The 22,190-nt window shown below is 43.0% G+C and overlaps 1 protein-coding gene across 1 annotated transcript in view; it reads right to left on the reverse strand.

Annotated features, from left to right (window-relative positions):
* Positions 1-20,376, reverse strand: part of cdk18 (cyclin dependent kinase 18) — a 68,580-nt gene extending 48,204 nt beyond the window's left edge. The window contains exon 1 of the mRNA XM_072665668.1: positions 19,984-20,376. The gene's annotated coding sequence lies outside the window, so the exon portion shown is untranslated. The remainder of the gene's footprint in view (positions 1-19,983) is intronic.
* Positions 20,377-22,190: the final 1,814 nt, after the last annotated feature.

The raw sequence follows: 22,190 nt of genomic DNA on the forward strand, positions 1-22,190 counted from the left end.
GTAATTGCTAAGATGCCCCTGGTGGTTGATGAGTGTGTTGTTAAGTGGCTGCTATAATATTGCTAAGGTGTTTTTGGTGGTTGCTAGAGTGGTTGTGTAATTGGCATTATATTTCTGGTGATTCTGGTGATTCTGGTGCCCCTGGTTGTTGTTCCAGTGTTTCTTGTTGGGTGCTCTGGTCATTTAGGTGGTTGCTAATATGTTTAAATGGTTGCTATGGTATTTGTGGTGGTTGGTAAGGTGTTGTTAAGTGCTGTTAATTCAGAATCTCGCGCTATCCCTTCCTTTTGTTAATCTCCATTCCTTCTTTATGAGAACTGACACTGGGGGACTGAGTTGTCATGAAAGGCTTATGCAGGCATCATGTAGCTTTATAAATGATGTCATTCAGAAGTGTTAATCACAGTTTAGTTCACTCTATTACAAAACAGTATCAACTGCCATGTCCATGCTAAGCAATACCATCCTAGCCTTTAACAGAGCAACAATAAGGTAGGTAATGAAAAGCTAAATTTAGCCTTCCACTGTTGGCATAGCACAAACATTGGTCTACGGTAATGAGGTACTGACCTATAAATGTGGCAATGGGGAGAGAGAGAGAAGGCAGAGGAAGTCCTCTGGGCCCAAACACAGCTGTGCTCCTTTCTTTTTCTCCAGCACTAAAAGGGCCCCTGCTGCTACCTACCTATTTTCATCTCCTCTGGCTAGTCGCTTAGATCAAAGATCACATTAACGTGGCCAAAGATGCATAAAGACATTGGGGACCGTTTAATCTCCAAGTGTGTGTTTGGAATCAAAAAGACGTCTAAAAAAGAAGCCAGATCTGCAAGTTTAGATTTAGGGCCTCATCATAAAACATTCATACACATGGATTAGATCTTGGCGTGAAAATTCCCGTTTGAGTAATGATTTAAAAAGCGGGAAAGTGGCGTAAAAATGTGAGTAGGTTTGCGATTTCCAACCTGATGCCTGAAGTTTGCTAAAGTGTTTATTGGTAGTGCTAGGGAGGTTGCTGTGGTATTTCAGATGGTTGCTATGGTATTTCAGGTGGTTGCTAGGGTGCCTCAGATGGTTGCTAAGGTGTTGTTAAGTGAGTGCTATAACATTGCTGAAGTGTTTATTGTTGGTGCTAGGGAGGTTGCTGTAGAATTTCAGGTGGTTGCTAAGGTGTCCCAGCTGGTTGGTAGGGCATTGCCAAGTGGTTGCTGTGGTATGTATTTGTATTTGCTATGGTGTTTCAGGTGGTTGCTATGATGTTCTAGGTGGTTGCTAAGGAGTTGTTAAGTGGATTTTATGGTGTTGCTAAAGTGTTCCTATGTGGTTGCTATAGCATACCAAGTCATTGCTCAGGTCATTTGTTAAGGTATTTTAGGTGCCTTCTATGGCATTGCTATGATTGCTAAAGTGGCGCTAATTCTATGATATAGTGTTGCTAAGGTCTTGATGGTTGCTATGGTACTTCAGGCATTTGCTATGGTGTCCCGGGTGGTTGCTATGGTATTTCAGATGGTTGCTAAGGTGTTGTTGAGAGGGTGCTAAAGTGTTTATTGGTAGTGCCAGGAGGTGGCTGAAGCATTTCAGATGGTTGCTATGATATTTCATCTGGTTGCTAAGGTGCCCTAGATGTTTGCTAAGGTGTTGTTATGAGCTAAGGTGAGTGCTATAACATTAGTGGTGCTACAGAGGTTGCTGTAGAAGTTCAGGTGGTTGCTAAGGTGTCCCAGCTGGTTGGTAGGGCATTGCCAAGTGGTTGCTGTGGTATGTATTTGTATCATAGCAGCATCAAAAAAGTGCACAAATCTTTAAACCTCATTCATTCATATAGGGAAAAAATCTGGAAACCATTGGTCTGATTGCAAAGCTGTATACAGGCCCAAACTGCACGAGCAGTCCAAACTATCTGGAGCTGCTGATATATATATATATTTTAATAACTATATTGTTCTCAGATATATATTTTTCTTATATATATATATATATATATATATATATATATATATATATATATATATATATATATATATAAGAAGAATATACATCTGAGAACAATATAGTTATTAAAAATAAAGCCTTATTAGCCTGATTAGTTATTAATTTATTAGAAAATGAACTATCTGCATCAAATGAATGTCTGGTGAAATGCATGATACAGAATCTGGCTTATATCATTAAAGACATGGATACTCCGCTGAAAACGACACATTTTTTTGGAATCATTTCTGGAGTATAAAAAAGGCTTGTTCACATGCTTTCTTTCACATCTTTATAAATAAGGCCTCTTTGATTCGGTTGCCCAAGGTGAGCGAACAAAACAGGGGGCTGGTTTTATCAGCTCTGGCTTCATTTTTTTATTCCTTATTCCTCCTTTTTATCACCTGCTTTTTTCTCCAAAGCGGCTTAATTGCTCATTGCCAGGAACACATTCCAAATCAGGATGCGCCCCATTTGTCTTGTTTACCGACTACAGATCCGGCTCAGCGAGGAGCAAAGAGCATACTGGGGCATTGTTCCACCAGCCAAAAGGCCAACATCCATGCAGGGCAGCGAAAAGAACCCTGCATGCAGGGCAAAGACTTTCTGGCTCCGCCAGACGCCAACACCTTTCAGTAAAAGAAAGCTTCACCAAAACTAAGGCCATTCTAATGCTGTTTACTTCACAAGCTGTGGGCCCACCACGCTGCGGGACGAGGCCACGTTGATTGTGAACACGACACGCCACATGAAAAGGATCGGGAAAAATAATGAGAAGATTCTGATCTTACTGACAATGCCCGGCTCCCTCCCCCCCCGTATCTCTGGCTCTCCGTCATCAAATGGCATCTGCTCTCCTTCTGCTGCCAGCCCAGCTTGGCCCAGGGCTGCGGCAGGGAAAACCCACAGTTTGGCACTGGGAAGCCCTTGATGGTGCAACAGTGATGTCTCAAGCTGCTTTTCCACGCTAACGTCTCCGAGTCATTTGTGTCCCCCAACACCCGCCCCCTCCTTGCTCTCTGTTCATCAAAGTTTCGGACGAAGGCAGAATGGAGATTTCGGACGACTCTGCTCATTAAATTCTCCTCTGCGAGGCGAGCGAGCGAGCAGATTGTGTCTGATGTCTGTTTGACCCCTTCACCCTGGTGTGGTTGATAAACAGCTCTGCCGCCTCTCCGAAAAACTATCCTCACACTTGCAGGATCGCCGGCACAAAGCAGTCGTTGTTCAAAGGCTGGGGAGGGACTATGGAACGATAAAAAATTGTGACCAAATTAATATCATGTCATCTGGGCATCACGACCCAACTGCTCAAGCTGTCTGGGAGCTCTTTAGGACGCCTAATTACGCGAGCCGTCGTTGACACAAAGGGCTTTTTTCTTTCCGATGGTTCCATTTGGCCCAGCACAAGCCGCTGCTCGAGCTTTGTTGAGAGGTTCTGCCCCAGAAGCGTTTTATGGACAGATGTCCTCTGAAGCTCAGAGCTAGAAGTCCATTTGGCTGACAATTAGGAATGGCCACGACATTTGCCCCCGCCGCTCATGGCTGTGCCCTCCAGCAGGGCGGCTCCTGCGTCCTGCAGGGAATGAGTACACAGCTCAATCGCACACGCCGTTCCTTTTTCGGTGTCATTGCTACCACGAGATGCAGGGGCTCGTTTAATTCAGTACAGCAGTTGCTCAAGTGCTAGTTTTTGTCCAAGCTGGCCGGCATGCCGAGCATGTGGCAGGGAGACCCCTGAAGTGAACCAGCGTGACATGCAGTTGTTCTTCTCCTGCACAAAATGGTGCACAGTTAGGTGCAAAGGTAGTCGAGCCTCCCACACATGAGTCATGATTGCTGACCTACTGAAGGTAACACTTGGGGAACTGTGAAACTCGCAATCTCTCAGTGATAGATGGTGAGACAGCTAAGACGGATGCTGTCCACTGTTTCCTTAAATACATTTAGGGAGGCCCAGTTGTAGTCTTATTGTAGCATTATGAGCTGTATTCTTAGGACATTATCCAGTACAGGCTTTATGCTCTTGTGTCAAAGGTCTAGTTTTCATCTACACGATGAGTATAACTGTAGGTGCTCCTGCGAGATGTATTGTAGGTTGGCTGGGAACTGCACAGACAGTTCTTGTAGATGGGGAAATGGGCAGGGGTGAAGATGCTGTTTGAGTCTTAATTCCTCTCAGTGTTTCTTCTTCATACCCATAGGGGGTTTTCCTTTTGAATCTTGGTCCCCTCAGTGTTCTTTCCTCGTGCCCTTAGCAATTTTCTCCTTTTGAGTCTTGGTTCCTAATAATGTTTCTTACTAATGCCCAAAGGTAGTTTTACTATTTCTAATCTTGGTGTTTCTTCCTTGTACCTTTTGAAAGAGTCTCCTTTTGAATTTTAGTCCCTGCAGTGTTCTTTCCTCCTTCCCTTAGCAATTTTCTCCTTTTGAGTCTTGGTTCCTCTCAGTGTTCCTTCCTCATGGCCACAGGGAGTTTTTCTGTTCAAGTCTGGGTTGTCTTATTGGTTCCCGCTCATGCTCTTAGAGTTTCTCCCTTTGAATCTTGGTCCGCTCAATGTTCCTTTGTAATACCTTTAGAGAATTTCTCATTTTGAGTCTTGGTTCCCCTCAGTTTTCCGTCTTCAAATCTTTAAGAGTTTCTCCTTTTAAATCTTGGTTTATCTCACTGGTTCCTCCTCATGCTCCTAGAGAGTTTTCCCCTTTGAATCTAGGTTCCTCTTAATGCTTCATTATGCCCATACTGGATTTTTCCTTTTGAATCTTGGTCTCCTAAGTGTTCTTTCCTCGTTTCCTTAGCAGATTTCATTCTTAGAATCTTGGTTCTTCTCAGTTTTCCTTCTTCAAACCTTTGAGAGTCTCCTTTTGAGTCTTGGTTTTTCTCAATGTTCTTTCCTTGTACTCTTAAAGAGTTTCTCTTATTACATCTTGGTGCATCTCAGTGGCCCTAGTTTGTACCCAAGAGAGTTTTGAGACTCTTGTCAGTGTTTTTTATACCCTTTCGAGTCTTTTTTTCTGACACTGTCTCCACTTGGAGTCACTCACTGGGGGGTGCGCCTGCATTCCAGTTAAGCTCTTTAGGTACACTGACTGTTGTAGAAATCTCTGTTCTTATACTGTGAATTTAAATGGAACTGGCCACTGTGTCTTTGTGAATGTTGTTGGATGTGCAACTGGTTCATCAAACCTCCAAAGTTCTCTGTTCTCTTTCTCCAACCATGCTTCCCATTGACCAGTGTAATAGAAAAGTTATTTTCAGGAAGGGACTGGAAAGTGTGTGAGTACACACATGTGTCTTCTCTAGACAGTGGATGAGACATGTGGTGAGGCGCATGTGGAAATTTAGCTGTGGAGTCTGTCCAGGCCACTTCAGTTCTCTCACTGTTTATGCAGTGAACACTGCTGTGATGTAGGGAGGTGTTGATGGAAGACCAAAATGGCAAACAGGGTGAAGTTGATTTTATTTATTTATTTGTTTGTTTGTTTGTTTTATTTTTTCTCCTTCGTTGTTTACTGTGACACTGAAAATGCACAAAGCTGTTAAAGGCAGGAGTGTGATTTCACATCAGTGTGTAATGTATTCCTACAAGCATCTATTCATTTGATGGTATGTGCTGTATATGAAACAGAGGTGTGCAGCAAGACACTTTAAACATCCGGGGCTTGGCCAAATCTTCAGGACCATGCTCACCTTGGAGGATTCAGGCTTCACTATTCTTCTTTTAAATATACTGTACATACATAGCTAACATAATATTTACATTTACACAAAAACACCATGGTCCCTATTGTAGCGACCTTTTGGGCACCGCAAAGCGTGATTTAGGGCGCGTCAGTGTGTCTTTGTTATTGTAACGATAGGAAAAACGCAACTTGCACGGCTCAAAATGCTCAAAAGGCATGTACTACGTCTCAACATGCAATCAGCGTGTCACTCGTCGCTTAAGAGCCAGGTGTGGTCTGACTTTGGCTCTGACAGGCGTTGGGCTGCACACGCCTGTGTTGACAATTCACTGCCAAAATAGCAATGAAAGTCTGACGTCTGCATAGGTTGTGTTCAGTCAGTAGCACACCTCTGTTTTCCGTTGCCATAATAGCAATACACCAGAAATTTACCTGAACACACCTTATTTCAAGACTGCCAAGCTCATCGGCATAGAGGTACCTACTAGCAAGCTTGCTCACTAAGGTGACAACCTTAACCCTAACCCTAACCCTAACTGAATGGGGATAGACCTCATGAATAGTTTTCAGCATTCGACTCAATAATGCACCAAAAAATGTAATTATTTGGCTTGTTTGGCTTTTCCCACTAGCACCTTAACCCTCAATTGCTCGTAGCGTAACCAGCAAGCTGCTATTTGTTTAATTGGTCATTTTTTCTGAAGGTTAAAAAACTACAAGAGCATATTTTAACCAGTGACCAGTCTCCTCATTTATAACATCACAAATGACATCCAGGGCTTGAGCCCCATGAGCCACCCCAAAAGCATGGGCTTCTTTAGAATGTAGAACTTGCTTGACTGTAGCTCTGGTGTTTCAGCAGCTTCTAGTACATGGCAGGCTTGTGCCTTGGTGGTTCTTGGGTTGTTCCTGACCATTTAAACCAGTTTGCTCCCAAGCATTATTCCCCTAATCCTAATTTCCCAGTTTATAACCTTTAGTCTTATTTAAGTTGACAGTTTTTTTGGTTTGATATAGAGATATTACATTTGCTTAACCTCATATTAACACCACAGGGAAACAGGAAGTGGGTGTAGCCAGCAATGTGTCAGAGATTTTTTTTTTTTGCACATTTCTTTTGGGGTGCATTTGAAGCATCATGTATTGGTTATTTTATGATTGTTTTTGAAGTTCTTTAAAGGGGGGGCAATCATTCTGGAAGTGACGGTATCTCTTTTGAAAACAAATGTGGGGGAAAAAAAACAGAAATCCAAAAACAACATGTCAAGTCTGAGCAAAAATCATGACATGCCCTGGTCCCAAAACAGAGTGACCTAGATCTCAGAGGTGCCCAAGGGACTGACCAAGTCATTCGGCTGGAAGCTGCCTCCATATAAAGGACGAGCACAGAGCACAAACACATTCTAATGTCAGGGGTGCTTGCTGGCACCAACAGTGCATCTCCGGCAACTGCCCGAAAGGCTCTCAGGCTTAGATATTAGAGAAACTAACATATGGTTAGATACCACCTGCTATGGTGCCTCACTGAAGCATGCAGAACTATATACAGAATGAAGCTATATAAGATGCCAGCAAGATGCCAGTTATTCTTTAAACGATGCCACAGAACAACCAGAACAGTTCGTTTATGGCATAGCAGTTAATCTAATATCTAAGATTTTAGAATATGGGAACTCTTAAACTGCCAGTTATGTAAATTTCATTTCACTATTAGGAATTTTGGAGTTGACATGTGTAAATACCCTTAACCAACAACCTTCGTCAAAATTCTTGCCCTCGGCAAACCGCACACAAGCAGCAAAACCCAGTCTGTTGCCCTCAAGCCATCCAACAAGCAGAGCAAAACAAGCAGACATCAGGAACTCGTGTCTTCTTTTGGCCGCTTAACTGAGAACTGATGTACAAAATCTGCTGTGTTCAGGAACCGCATGGTGGTTAGAGAAAATAAGGGCCTGCGAATTACCGCAGGGAATGCACGGACACAGCCTTGAAGACATTGTTTCACACTTCGGCGAGTCTCCAAAGCTGGTGTGAGCTCTGCGGATAAATAACAGTAGCCAAATTTCGAAAGGCTACAACTTAACCGGTGTCCTTGTCATAAATAATACAAAATGGACCACAGAAAAAACAAAAAAAGTGACTGTAACAAATGGCAAGTTTAAGCTGAAAGATGCGATCAATAAAGGAAATGCATGGCTGCATTCAAATGTATTAGTTATGAGTTTGAAGCTGCTTCGGTGAGACTGGGAAAGCAGAAATAGAGGGGAGTGACTAACCAGACACTTGTGTTTAAGGGGAAAACACAAGTCTCTCTCGCTCTCTGAAGCTGCTCTGGGCCATGTGGAGAGGGCAAAGTGGATGTGGAATAAACGAGAGCAGTCAGAGGTCTAGACAGATTAACGAGCATGAGAGTCACCTTCTCCTGGCCTCTCCGCCCTTCCCTGACCCACGATAGGAAGATTAAAAGGCTGCTTTACTCTCTGACTGCATACTGGCTAATGGATCATACACAGCCTTACACTGTGCTTATTTACTCAATGTTAAAATATCAGGAAGCCAGCTGTGACCCCCAGTCTGGATATTCTTCAGCAGTCCAGAGAACTCAGGGTTTGATTGTGAACTGTCATTGTAATGCTGTGGCATCCTGACTATAAGAACAGCTGCTTATGGTACAATTACTGAGTACATTTTTCAGAATGTTTATGCTCGCATCATTTCAAGGTGAATTATGAGTAGAGCTTTACTCAGACTCAAATGCCTGCTTAATTAGCTTGTTGCTCAATTGTTGCTGCTATCAGTAGACCATTGAGAAACAAAGTAAACACTGAAATGTCTAATTATCAGCTCTCCAAAGTGAAGTTTAAGTTGTTTATTTGTCACTCGTTGGCTTCAAAACAACCTCCTAAACGTTTTTAGTGGGGATAAGCTTCATACAGGCTAAAACGGTGTTGTCATTCACCGTAAAAAACCCCAGTGACCTTCATAAATCCAAAAACAACATGCCAGGTTTGAGCAAAAATCATGCCTTGCCTTTGTCCCAAAACAGAGTTTGATGACCTAGATCCCAGAGGTGACCAAGGAACTGACCAAGTCATTGGCTGGAAGCACCATCCTAAAAGTTTTTACTCTGGATAAACTTCATACAGGCCAAGACGTCGTCATGTTGTCATTCACCAAAAACACAAGTGACTCCTGAATGCCAGGTTTAAGGGGTTGGACAGGAAACCTGGCCACCAAAAAGACCTTCAGAAATCCAAAAACAACATGCAAGGTATGAGCAAAAATCAAGACTTGCTTTGGTCTCAAAATGGAGGCCGGTGACCTGCTACAGTTAGTACGCTAACTGGCAATGTTAGCTAACTTGCCAACCATAAACAGCAAAAACACAAAGTAACCAATTCTTTTCGATGACTTATATATGATACTGGTGAAAGCTCAGCACGGCACTCGGGTTGGATATTTGAATGGAGCTGAGCTTATATTGGAGCTTACTTAGTATTTAGCAGACTGGCAGGCTAACGCATAAGAGTAAAAACACAAAAGTGAACATAATAATTAAGCCATCCTATTATATAGTCACCACATACACTATATGTCCAAATATTTGTGGACACCCCTTCTAATAAATGCATTCAGCCACTTACACAGATGTGCAAATGCACACACAACTAGTCCAGTCCCTGTAGAGAAGTATTGCCAATAGAATAGGACTCTCTGGAGCAGATAAACATGAACCTATTGGCACCATGTTGCATAATGCCAGGCATGGGCTAGAGGGGTATAAAGCCCCCCTCATTCCAAAAATGGTGTTTTTTGGAATAATGGATGGTGCTCCATCCAGTACTTTTGAGATGAGCTGAGGAGTTGGGGATGAAGTGGGGTGGTGATCTTCCAACATCCTGACCTCACTAACACTCTTGCCACTGAATGCAATCAAGCAGAAGTCTTTTTACAGTAGACACAGTAGATACAGTAGAGACAGTTACTTTAGCAAAAGCAGGATACACTCTTTCTTAATACCCTCGATTTCAGAAGAAACAATGTATGAGCAGGTGTCCCAAAACTTTTTTCTAAAAGGTGTACTTGGACCTCACTGTAAGCACTTTGAACAGCTCTTGGATTTTGAAAAAAATAAATAAATAAATATTGTTCAGGATTTTTTTAGGATCACAGAGGTAGTTTTAAAGCTGCCCTAGTATGAAAAACTGTATTCACCTTGGCATAGTTGCATGATGAGAGTCTGGTACATGGAAGCAACAAACTGGAAACCTCAGGCACTGCTGAAGAAAACCCACCAGAACCAAAACAGAGATCAATTTCAAAAGCCCAGACCTGTTACATAACTGACTTATTAATATTTACACCGAGTATCAAAAGCCCTTCCTGTCTAGTCCTAGTCAAAGCTGCAACGTAGTAAAACACAACAGACACTTTGGGAAAATACGATGTTTTTTTGTGCTTGTAGTCTAGTTTTTTAACCATGACCATCTATAACACTAAAGAGCTGCACGTCCCTGCCAGACTCTGCTAGATATTGGAAAATGGGATGCTATGCGAACCAGGCCTCATGATTACGACTTTCCCTGAGGCCTAATCTGGGGAAGGTGTTAAAAGCAGGGTGCCAGGGAAGCAAGACGGTATCTGTGCTAGGCTAAAAGCTAACCCTGGCTGACTAGCTTCTTCAGCTAGGCCATATCCTCAGCTAGCCAGGATAGCAGCAGTATCCGGGAAGCATAATTACAATGTACAGCATTTCAGTGATACAGTTCAATTAAGTAAGTACTATGCTATGCTATACTAAACGGTTTCTGTGCCGTTGAATCAATTATTCATTAGCCAACCATAAAAGGCAAAGGGGTTTGATTGAAAGGCCAAAACACTGGGTTGTAAAACAGCTTGTAAAAGCACATCTGGGCATTTTTCACCCTGACCAAAGTCACATAGCTTCAGTGTAGACATCAGAGAACATTTTAAAATATTAAATAAAGGCACTCTATGGCACCTTAAAGGTTTGCAGTCTAGTTGCCAAGCTTATAAAAGAAGGGAAGGACAGCAGAAGGGCAATGTGGGAAATAGTAAAGAAGTAAATTTTGGGTTCTTTGCATCTGTTCGCATTTGAGAAACCTGAAGGCGAAATGTTGTCCGAGTCTGACCTCAATAGTCGAGTCCCGTTGGGTTTGGGCAAATATTTCAAGCTCTAATTATGAGCAAAAAGGATGCCGCTGATGCATGGGCCTGTGGTCAGATGAGTTTCCATCTCGCTGGTTCACACGCTAGGCAGGGCCGCTCATTCATGCACCCGCTTGCTCTGGCCAGGGGCGAGCGCTCTCAGCGTGGACGACCTTGTTGCTTTCCTTCAGCACACGGCAAGAAGCCAGCACTGTGCTTCTTAGAACAAGTCGCTCGTAGGTCCTCCTTCGTGCTTTTCCGCCTGTATGTGTTTGATTAAGTGTGAATTATCAGTGTGTCGGGGGTGTGGGATAATGATGCCTTTACAGCACATTAGCGGAGACTCAGGTGGCATCTTCGCCTAATGCGTTGTAGGGTAACTGACCTAGTGCTGTATTCCACAGAAGCCCAATAGCTGGAAAATTGAGATGTCTCCACAAGATGGATGGTCATTCTCACTTGAATGTTCCCTCAATACAATATTCCCGGGCCTGTCAGATCGCGATTCGCACAAGTAAACCAAGACAAACGAGCAGCACGCACACGAGAACAACTTAATATTAGGCCCGGCTACAAATGACAGAGTGGGAAGGCTATTTGTCATTTCTGTCGTCTCAATGTATGTGTGTGGCGGACACAAATAAACATGCATATTGCCTGCACTGAGATATTAGTCGGTTTTTATGGAGAGGCATGATTGTGGATGATGCCTTCTGCATTACAGTGTGTGTGTGTATTTGTGGTTATGTCATTTCTACCCTTATTTTCATTTTTATTTCCAGCAGATCTGGTCATGTGTGTGACAGCAAAACATACATGCCGTGCAAACAGTGGGGAGCAGCATACAGTTCTGTGAAAAAAGTAATTGCAACTTACCCAATTTCTTCTATTTTTGCATATGTCACTTTTTAATGTTTCAGATCATCCAGTTCATTTTAATACAAGATAAAGACTTTTAATGATCATTCCAGTTTTTGAAGATAAAGATTTATTCAAAACCTATATGAGCAATGGGAAACTGCCCTTCTAACCCAATAACTGGTTGTGCCACAGCTGCAATCATACATCAAGTAATTTTGGCCCACTCTTCTTTGTAAAATTGTTTTAATTCAGCTACATTAGAGAGATTTCCAGCATGAACTGCCTGTTTAAGGCCTTGCCACAGCATCTCAAAGGGATTCAGGTCAGGACTTTGACTTGGCCACTTCAAAACCTTCATTTTGTTTCTTTTGAGCCATTCAGAGGTAGAGGTGCTTATGTGCTTTGAATCATTGTCCTTCTGCATAACCCAACTGCGCTTGAGCCTTAGGTCACAAACTCATGGGTAGAGCAGTAATTTATGGTTCCCTCATTTCTGACAGTTGTGTCGTCCAGGTCCTGCAGAAGCAAAGCAGCCCAGGTCCATCACACTATCATCATTACTACGCCAGATGTAATAGGGGCCAGTGTCTTCCAAAAGCTCATCCTTTGACTCATCGGTCCACAGAATATTATCTTAAAAGTTGTGTGTCATTTAGATGTTTTTTGGTATATTCTTTTTGGTCAGCAGTAGTTTGCAATATATAACTCTCCATTGAATGGAATAATAATTTAGAAGCTGCATTGTTTGTTTACTGGTTATTAAATGATGTATTGCAGTTAGTTGCATACTCTAAAACATGTAAATATGACAAAAACAGAAGAAACTGGGACTTTTTTTGTCCCTGTACTGTACATTATTAGTAAGCAGTCAGCGCGTTGGTGTCTGCATCACCCCCTCCATCGTCAACACGAGGCAATAAACATGACCTTTTGTTTCATACCCTCTTTCTATCCTATGGCCAGTGGCGGAGATGTCTCACGCCACAACAAGAAGCTCTTTCTTTGCTTGTGTGAACGTCAAAAACCTTCTGTCTTGTGTTCATCATGCTCCAACAACAACCCCAGTGTTTAAAGAGAAACATTATGGAACATGACCAGAGTCTGCTGCTAGGGTCAAGCAAAGTATGTGTGCTCTCTCACCAAGCTCACCAAGAGCAGTTTTGAGACTTGGGGCCACTTACATTCTCACATTGTAATTTTAGGGCCCTTGAGACTAGCAGAGTGGGTATGGAGTGTTAAGGACTGAAGGTTTGTCACCGAAACAGCAGCTAAACACGGCTCAACACTCATTTAAAGCGGAACTCTACTTCGATATTTCTGCATAATTCAGCGGTTTAGATGTAAACAAAGTCATTCAGAGTGGTTTGCTATGAAATACTTTGCTCTAGAGAAACTTACTGAATCATTTTCCTTTACAGTGGTGTTGTTAGGAAGAAAGGGTCATGATGTTTACACAAATATAGCCTTTTTATTTACTATCCACAACCACTAGTAACCTATATGTGTTGTGTGATGTTTATATCTAACGTTAAGATATTACATTTCATGTAAAAATATATTATGTGATGCAGCTTTTAGAGGTTTAAATAAAGTGAATGTCTGAGTTTACATTTTACAGCTTTAACTCCAAACCAATTGTGGTGGTATGGGTGACGTGGGTGATAAAATGGAAGTATTCCCCTTTGAAAAAAAGACTTCCATGAAGTTCCTGACCTCCAAACTGGCTTTGCAAGAACTGTTGGAAAGCAGATGTCAAAGCCATGAGCTTTATTTACTACAAACAGAGCTCACCAGCTAAGGTAAACATTACCTGGGCGGAACTGCAACTGAGATAACCATTTCTGGTAAAGGTGGCAGTGAGTTATCTCCTCCATTAACCCCTTAAACCCTAGGGCTAATGGTTCAGTTATTAATCCTAATGTGAAAACTGCTGTATGGCTGTTTATCTTGCTAGATCTTTTGGAGTCCCACAGGGTTATGTTTTAGGGCCTATGAAACTGATGTAAGTTATGACTGTAAGGAGGTGTGGGCTTACATACAGAGTTTAAGGGGGTTAAATGCATTTAAATGAATGCGTTTAGACAGTTAGGATAATTTAATAACTGGAACTGAAGCCATGCTTTTGCCAGAACTGACCACAATATCAGAGACTACGGAATATTATTATTTTTTATCATCTTTTCATTTCTCATCACTGCTTTGTTACTTTCCATTACGTTGGCCATTAATAACAATGTTTATTCAGTGTAGCGATAGGTCAGTTTTCTTCCTTTCAACTAATCATCATCTTTTTAGCTGAGTAGCTCCTGAGCCAGCAATTATTTGACTGGGCCTTTAAACTTTACTGCCCATTTGCAGCGAGTCTGAATACATTTAGAGTCTGATGCTAGTGTAGTGATGCCATAAAATCACCAAATACATCAAATACGCTGTATATTTTCCGCAGAGCGCATAGGCAGTATGTTCTCTGCTGAAAGCGCTGGTCTCTTGCTGACAGGCTAGAGGCCACGTACCAATTTTATGACCTATAAACGGCCTCAACGAGATATGATTTAGTGAAACACAATTGTGTTGACAGTTTAACGACCGGCACCACTGCTCCATGTACGGCTCTGTTTGCACTGGGGTGTGACTTTTAGCACATATTCCCCTTGACGTCCTCGAACGGTCTCAGAGGCACCAGCTTTTTCCTGCTGACCTGAGAACGGTTTCAAGGGCTCTGTTTGAGACGTGGAACGGTGGAGTTCGGGCTATGATAAGCCGCGCCCAGATCAGGGACTTAATGGACCAGCCATCGGTGCTACATTAAAAGCAACAATATGCATTACGCCGAATCATTATGGGCTCCCATGACTCACACTCTCGCTGATGATTCGTCATTAACTCCAGAGGTGCTTGTTTTTAATAACCTCGCTTACCTTTAGGATCACAACACTACTGCAAAAAGCCAGTCCCTTTAAAAGCAGAGCACATACACGAGAACACTAGAATGAACAGAAAGAAATTAGGCTGTGAGTGGCTCACATTTACATACAGGGTTCCTAGATTTATTTATTTATGCCTGACTATGTGAGGGACGACAGAAAGAGCTAGGGAAAAAAATAATAATTGGCCCTAGTGTTTTTCCATAAATCTGCAAGATTAGTATTTCACCTCTAGTAGACTGTTTAAATGTGAGGGGGAGAAAAAAAAAAGCACAAAGACGTCTTGTATTTTGGTTCATTTGGCAGGAGCCACGCTAAAGCTGGTGTTTTGAATAAGCTGCTATAGAAACAACAGGATCTACAGTGAGAAACGCCAGTTAGTGCTATTATTTCAACCAATTCAGCATTCATTTAATGAGATGTTTCATTCAGCAGACAGTTTTACAAGTACATGCTCCCTTTCTCCTAAATTCACCACAGGTCAGTCTGAAGAAAATAACGAGCATTGGCCTCCTCCTCTGAAACACAGCTAGTAAGCTAAATGCTGAGGCTTATTTTTCTCGTGGATTAAGGTGTTCATGGTTTCCTACTCTTCACAGTTGTCTCCGTGGCTGAGCTGGACCACATCCTCTCCTCACTAGATGGTCTACTGAGTGTTTAGCTAAGCTAACAGGCTCCAGTAGTTTAAATGTTTACTGAAGGGAGTCGACGCGCAAACTCTAACGCCCAAAAGAGCTGAAAATGTTACTCATACGTCGTAGTTATTCTGGAGAGCTGCTATAAAAGGCCTAAATTAAACATTGTAAGCTTGATGCTACAGTAACAGGCAAATCCCTGTTAGTCTAGCGGAAATTAGCTTCTCAGCAGGGCCAACACGTGAAACAAAAGCTACTTTTGAAGGTTTCTGTGTTAAACGTGGCTGTGTAATGAAATGCTTGGCTGGCTCGTGCTCATGATTTGGTGTATTTGTATCTGCCAGTGAGGTAACAACTGGGAGGAAGCTTGACGCTAACTTCTTATTTCCCAGCTTTTTATTCACACTTTTCATTCCAACTTTAATGGTGGAATCAGAAGTGCTCACCTATTCACCCCTCAACACAGCAAGACTTATTACACACTAAGGACTTCTGTACAAGCTGCAATTTTTTGGTAACAGAAAACTGTAATAACACTTCCGGCCCACCGGCGGTCCATAGCTTTTTTAAGGGGGTAAAGTGGAACGATTAAAAATGTCCTTCTTATAAATAGCCAGTGAATAAGCAGCCAAATTGAGCCTCAAGAAGAAATGAACAATTGTATACCTTTAATGAATGTAAGTAGATGTATTTGGGCCCTATTTTAGCAATTTTGTCAGTGTATGAGTGTGTCTTTGCTACCGTAACAACAGGAAAAGTGCAAAAGGCCTGTACTAAGTATCTTAATTGATCATGGGTGTGTTTGGGCGTAACGTGCAATAAACCAATCAGCATGTCTCTCGCCATTCCATTAGGAGTCAGGTGTGGTCTGACTTTGGCGAATTGGTATTTCAATGGCGCAAAGCGGGTGTGTACATGCGTTGGGCTGTATGCGCCTGTGTTAACAATTACTACCAAGACAGCAACAAACGTCTGACTGTTGACGTCTGCCTAGGTTGTTTTTGGTCAGTGGTGCACTTGTGTTTTTCGTTGCCAAGATAGCAATACGGCAGAAATTGACCTGAACACACCTCATTTCGAGACCTCCCGATATATTCCTTGCTATTTAAACGATGCAGGCGGAAGACATGAAAATAGACTGTTGGCGGTGTGTAAGGTAGGGCCTTTTGTATAAATATGTGTGTAATAAACTATGACGCACAGTAGCACTAGCTGGAAAGCAAATTGGACATGAAGAACTCACCTGACCACTCTGACATACAGCTAGTTCGCTAACTGCTGTAGGTTATTTTCCTCTGTCAGGAAATCCCTATGTGGATTAAGGTGTTGTTACTAGAACTATAGAACACAATACAGCAACCACTAAAACAGGACACATGTCAGATGCTAGTCTTGAGGCAGTTTTAACATATTCATAATTTCTTGTCTTGATCTAAACCCCTGACAAACAGCTTCAAGACTGAAGACTATGGCAGAAGTCAACAATGGTAAGACTGTTGCAGTGGCAGAATTACACGACACATATCAACAAACTCTCATAGATCATATTTTAACCCTTTTCCTACATGTCCACAAACAATAAGGTAGCCTGTTGTTTTGGATGGCATGACAGACTGAAAGCCACACTTCTGTGAGATACAGTGTTACGGTGAAGGGGTGGGATGTACATATGAGGCTAAAAGTGAACAGTCAGTTTTTGAAGATGATGTGTTGGAAGCAGGAAAATGGGCAAGCATAAGGATCTGAAACACTTCGACAAGAGGCAATCTGTGAGCGCTAGACGACTGGAGGCTGGCAGGTCCTGTGGTGTTTCTCTGGTACGCAGTGATCAACAGCTACATCTACCAAACATGCACCAAAGAAGGATAACTGGGGAAGTGGCAACATGGTCATGGGCACCCAATGCTCATTGATGTGATCCATCGAGGCCCCACCTCACAACTTACAGAACTTCAAGGATCTGCTGCTAGTGTCTTTCGTGCCAGATACCACAGGACACCTTTTGGAGGCTTATGCTTCGATGCACGAGAGCTATTTTCACGGCCCGAAGACTGCTCTGTTTTCTTTGCTGAATCTGTAGGTCCCATGCAGAGCCCCAAAATGCCATAATAACATTCAGCTGATCGATAAGTGATGTGAATGTGTTGAACGTACAGCATAGAATTCTGAAGAATCGCCAGCCATGCTTCCTAAGCAAACATTTACCAACACCGCTTCCAAGAAGCATTATCAAAAGTAAAGCACGGAAGGGCTGTGTATGTGAATCTTATTCCCAGCAATGGATCCACAGTGACCTTTTTCCTGCTTTGATATTGACCGTTCGTTCATTGACGAGCAGCCGCTAGCCTTGTGGTTTTTTCATGTACTGTAGGTCGAAACAGCTCTAATTTCTGTGGCTCTGTGTATAGATAAACCACTCATAGGTTACTCATTGGGCGGTCTTTCAGTAGTCGAAGTTGCAGTCCATGTCATTAAAGGCCCTGTCGCAAATGAACACACTTGTTAGCATTGATGAGCACACAGTGCTGTGAGTTTGCGCTGAATGTCAACCAGTGGTTCGCTGGCGACAGCACTGAGCGCTAGCATTGTGCACCAGTGAAAAAGGGGCCATTAGTGTACAGGGCCGCGAGCAGTGATGTCAGTGAAGCGCGAGAGGACACGCCGGGGCCAGATGGTGACGAGGGCGGGCTGAGAGATGCTCACCACCTCTGGCCTGGACACTGATTTCCACATTGGTTTGACCTTATTTCGAGCCCCATGGTGGGCTCTGAGTTAGGAAAGCAGTGGGTAGGGGACTATGTAGAGACTCTCTGTTCACTCTCTGGACCCTCTGTACCTCGTTGAACACCACAATAACACTTTTTTAAACTAAACTTATTCTAATCATCCTTGCATCTTCAGTTCTCAATCATCTCTTTCCCCACAGAGACACTAAGATCAACATTGACCAAACACACTGTCTGTGCTCAGGCTGCCTCCCACCAGTTGACTTTCCAGCTACACCTCACAACCCACAGTCTTTTAAATAGCTTTTTCATTTAGGAATTTGCCCATTTCATTCCTCCGAGGTAATTTCTCCCACTCTCCTCAGCTGGCTAAGGACGAGGTGCAATTTGTTTCCAATAAGCAATAAAGCCCCCTATTTGTCACTGTTCACTGAGACTCAACTGTGCAATTATCTGCAATCACCTTCTCAAAGAGCTTCAACACAGCTATGGAGCAGAACTGCATGAGGTAGAGGCAAAGGCGAGTACCAAAGTCATTTCGGCTGCCTCCCTCATGCGATATCTAGCAAATGAGACTAGTCTAGACCTGGGTTCTGATATCTTATGGCTGGTAGATATGTAGGGCTACACTTTCCTGTCTTGGGAAGCCATTTAAAATGTAGTTAGCCTGCAGTATATATATCACTAAAAAGGGCTATAGTGGTCCTATATAGAATTTCTTTAAGAGAACCATATAAAGCACAAGAGTTTTTACTTGTATGTGAAGACCTATTTAACCAAGCAAAGAATCACTTTCAAACAGTTCTTTGAGTTTAACCAAAGTTTAAACTAGGACCCCTCAAGCCATTGCCATCACAAAAGTACCACCTTGTGCCACCTGTCTTAAGGGTGTACTTTAGAAAGTTCATTCGAGGACAACTGACTCAGCTGTTCCTCCAAAGAAGTCTGTGGAGATGAATGTAGATAACTTCAAACGCCACTGCCGAGTAGATGAAGAGTCAAGTCGGAAGGCTTCCTCAGATTTGTATTCCACATATTCTACTTGTTTTGCAGTAACCTTCCCCACCTCACCCCAGCAATTTCTGCTCTGGGAAACATGAGAAGTTTGGCAGTGGGAGCGCACTTCCCCGGTTGTCAAGTTGGGGACGAGTGTGTGTATGTGTGTATCTGTGTGTGTCGGTGTGTGACTGTGCCCGGAGCTAGCTAGCTTTGTTTGTTCTCACTGTGTCTCGCGTTTGATGATGATGATGCTGGTTTATTTATAGCTGTACTCTTTTGGCTAATTAGGTAGAGCCTGAAGCCTATTGTTCGGCCCATGCCGCCGCTCTCTTGCTCGCCCATTAACGTGATTAACCGACGCTGTGTGTACAGGCTTTTGAGAGAGAAGTTCATTCAGACTGTCAGTCAGGTTGGCAGAGGCTGGCAAACTATGTCAACAGCCCTTTCTTTCATGTCTAGTAGCTGTAGTTGATGAAAGTTCAGAGTATAACATTCAGCACACAACAAAACTATACTATAACTGTAGCACAACAGTGCACAGTAGAATAGTGCACCCAGGCTTAGAGTCTGATGGTAAACACAGGACACATGCTGCTATATTATGGTATATATTAATAAATATACACACATATATGCATACATACATATACATACATATATTTATATACATGGACACACATATCTCAACAAAGTCAACAACCCCCCCCCCCAAAAAAAAACAAAACAAAAAAACACAACAACACCTTCCCCGTCTTGACGTGTCTGCTCCAACAACCGCCGTCCACCTCCTCTTATCACACTTAACACAATAATGGCTATTCCTGTTCCTCCACAGACAGCTCATTGAATTAGTCAACAGTCAGCAGACTAAACACGCAGCCTGCCTCACATCATGAGCCCCCCCCCCCCCACCTCAAAAGCGTGACTCGCTCCCTCAGATAAAAGTACCAAGTTCCTCTCATCAACGGCGGCACAGACAATCCAGGTTGTGAGTGTGAGTGAGTTCATACTTACAGTAGTGGAGAGGACTGCGGGAGAGAAGCAGGAGCCCGTCTCTCGCTGCACTGCTGCCAGTGAGAGAGAGAGAGAGAGGGAGAGGCAGAGGGAGAGGGAGAGGCGGGCGCGGGTGGTGGTGGGGGGGTGGGGGCCTCCAGCTCTGTGGCAGCAGACGCAGATAATCCACAACTGGACGCGTCTTATTTAGAAGGCGTGAAGTGGACACGGGCTCACACTCACTTGTCCACACACACACCCCTCCACCACACACGTCTCCACAGGCTGCTCCTTCTCTCCTGCTTTTCATACAAGATCCACACTCCCCCCACCTCCTATTTCCTCCTGTCAGGAGAAGAGACACAGGGAGACACTGAGAGAGAAACAGAGAAACAACAGAAAATGCACAAGAAAAAAAAAAGAAAAGCTAAAACAGGAAGCAAATGTGTCTTTCTAAAGGATTTTATAATCAGGCTCAGGCTCCGCCTCCATTTGGCTGTCTCCCCTCCCCTATTGTTATAGCAACGGCCAATCGCAGCGCCTCGTCGCACGAGCCTTCTCTGCCTGCAGCGAGGCTGTGATTCTCTCACACCAGCTAATGCAATATGGCTGTGTGTATGTATATATGAAGTGTGTGTGTGTGTGTGTATGCATGTGTGGGGGTGTGTGTGTGGCTGCTTTAAATAGCAAATATGACCAGCGCCGGCTAAAGCGACTACTGAGCTGCTGCAGGCTCTGAATGCACTTTCTCTCTGTCCTCACATCATCACATGCACACACACACTGAGCACCCCACCACCACCACCACCAACCACCACCTTTCCCCCCTAAGGGCTTTTACTTGAATAGAGGCATGTAATTACACGAAAAGAGACCATATTAGATATAATAGCTCACTGAGCACTGAAACACATTATATGAATGCTAGTTCTATCAAAAGTTATCATTACTTTCCGAGTTATGGAACTATGGGAAAAAAAACATCTCATCCCAGATTATCGTCACTGATAATTAGACAAAACATTTTATAGCCTATTAGTTCCGAGTACAAAGCAGAGTGTCTCATTACGAGAGATAATCATATTTCCTCCGGGCTCCTGCGAAGCGTCACATGAAAGTGTTCTGAAGCAGCCTAAGACATCGCAACGGACAATAAACCCTCCCTTCCGGAAACTACAAGAGTGCACACATGACACAATAAGAGGCAAGTGCTTACATAAGCTCTTAATGAACGCAGCAGCATAAAACGGCACAAACACGGCGCTGAGAAACGACTCGCACCTGCAGTACAGTGTTAACCCTTCTAAAGCCTATAAACCGCCACTAGTGTTATTACAAGCCTCTATTAGCAGAGAATAGACCCACCAGTTTCTACAGAAGTAAGTAATACACCTCAGTGCATAACAAGCCTTGGAGTGTTAAAGGGTTAGAGGAAGATGTGAGGCTTTTGAGCTTCTGTCGACTACCTCACTGAAGATGTGGAAATGAAGACATGCCCCCAGAATACACAAGAAGTCCCTACACCCTTCAAAACGAGGAGGTCTCCAAGGGTCCTTTAGTAAAGGGAAAGGCAGGGGTTCTGTACAGAACATTGTTCAACGTTCAAATGGTTCTTGGCCTGGTTAAGTGGTTCCGCACTAGGATTCATAAAGCATGTCATGCCAAAACAATGCATCTTCAAAACAGCAGGAGAAGAAATAAAACATCTGAATTTCCAATGTAGGTCAATGTAAAAATATTTTTATCCAAGCATTTCTATTGGTCCATTCATCATTAAAAACTGGAGACGATGTAAAGCACAGATGAATAATAATGTCAAGAAGTGAACATCATCAAAATTAGGCCTACAAGGGTTTTGGGTGACCGTGACGATGTGCTATTTTAAAAGTCGGGATGCCCCAAACAGCTTAGTGTGATGCCCCAGGTCTCTTAATGCTGAGTATCAGACGACACTGATCTGATCTTTGTGTTTGTTTAGATAATCCAGCCTGTTGCTGTTGTTTGTCAACTACTGATTTGAAATAGCTGGTTTATAGTGGGTGAATGCGCTGTGATTTGGGTTTCTATTGCTTGTGTTTATTAGCATTAGCATTAGCATTATTCTGTTCGGTTCTGAACTTGCTCCTCAGCGCTGGTGTAAAAACAGAAAGGTGTGCGGTTCTCCCGCTGGTAAAACAGAGCATTCCAGTGATAGTTTTATTAAGATTCAGATATTATGGTTTCACTGT

Source organism: Salminus brasiliensis, chromosome 21 (assembly GCF_030463535.1).
Source record: "Salminus brasiliensis chromosome 21, fSalBra1.hap2, whole genome shotgun sequence".
NCBI lineage: Eukaryota > Metazoa > Chordata > Actinopteri > Characiformes > Bryconidae > Salminus > Salminus brasiliensis.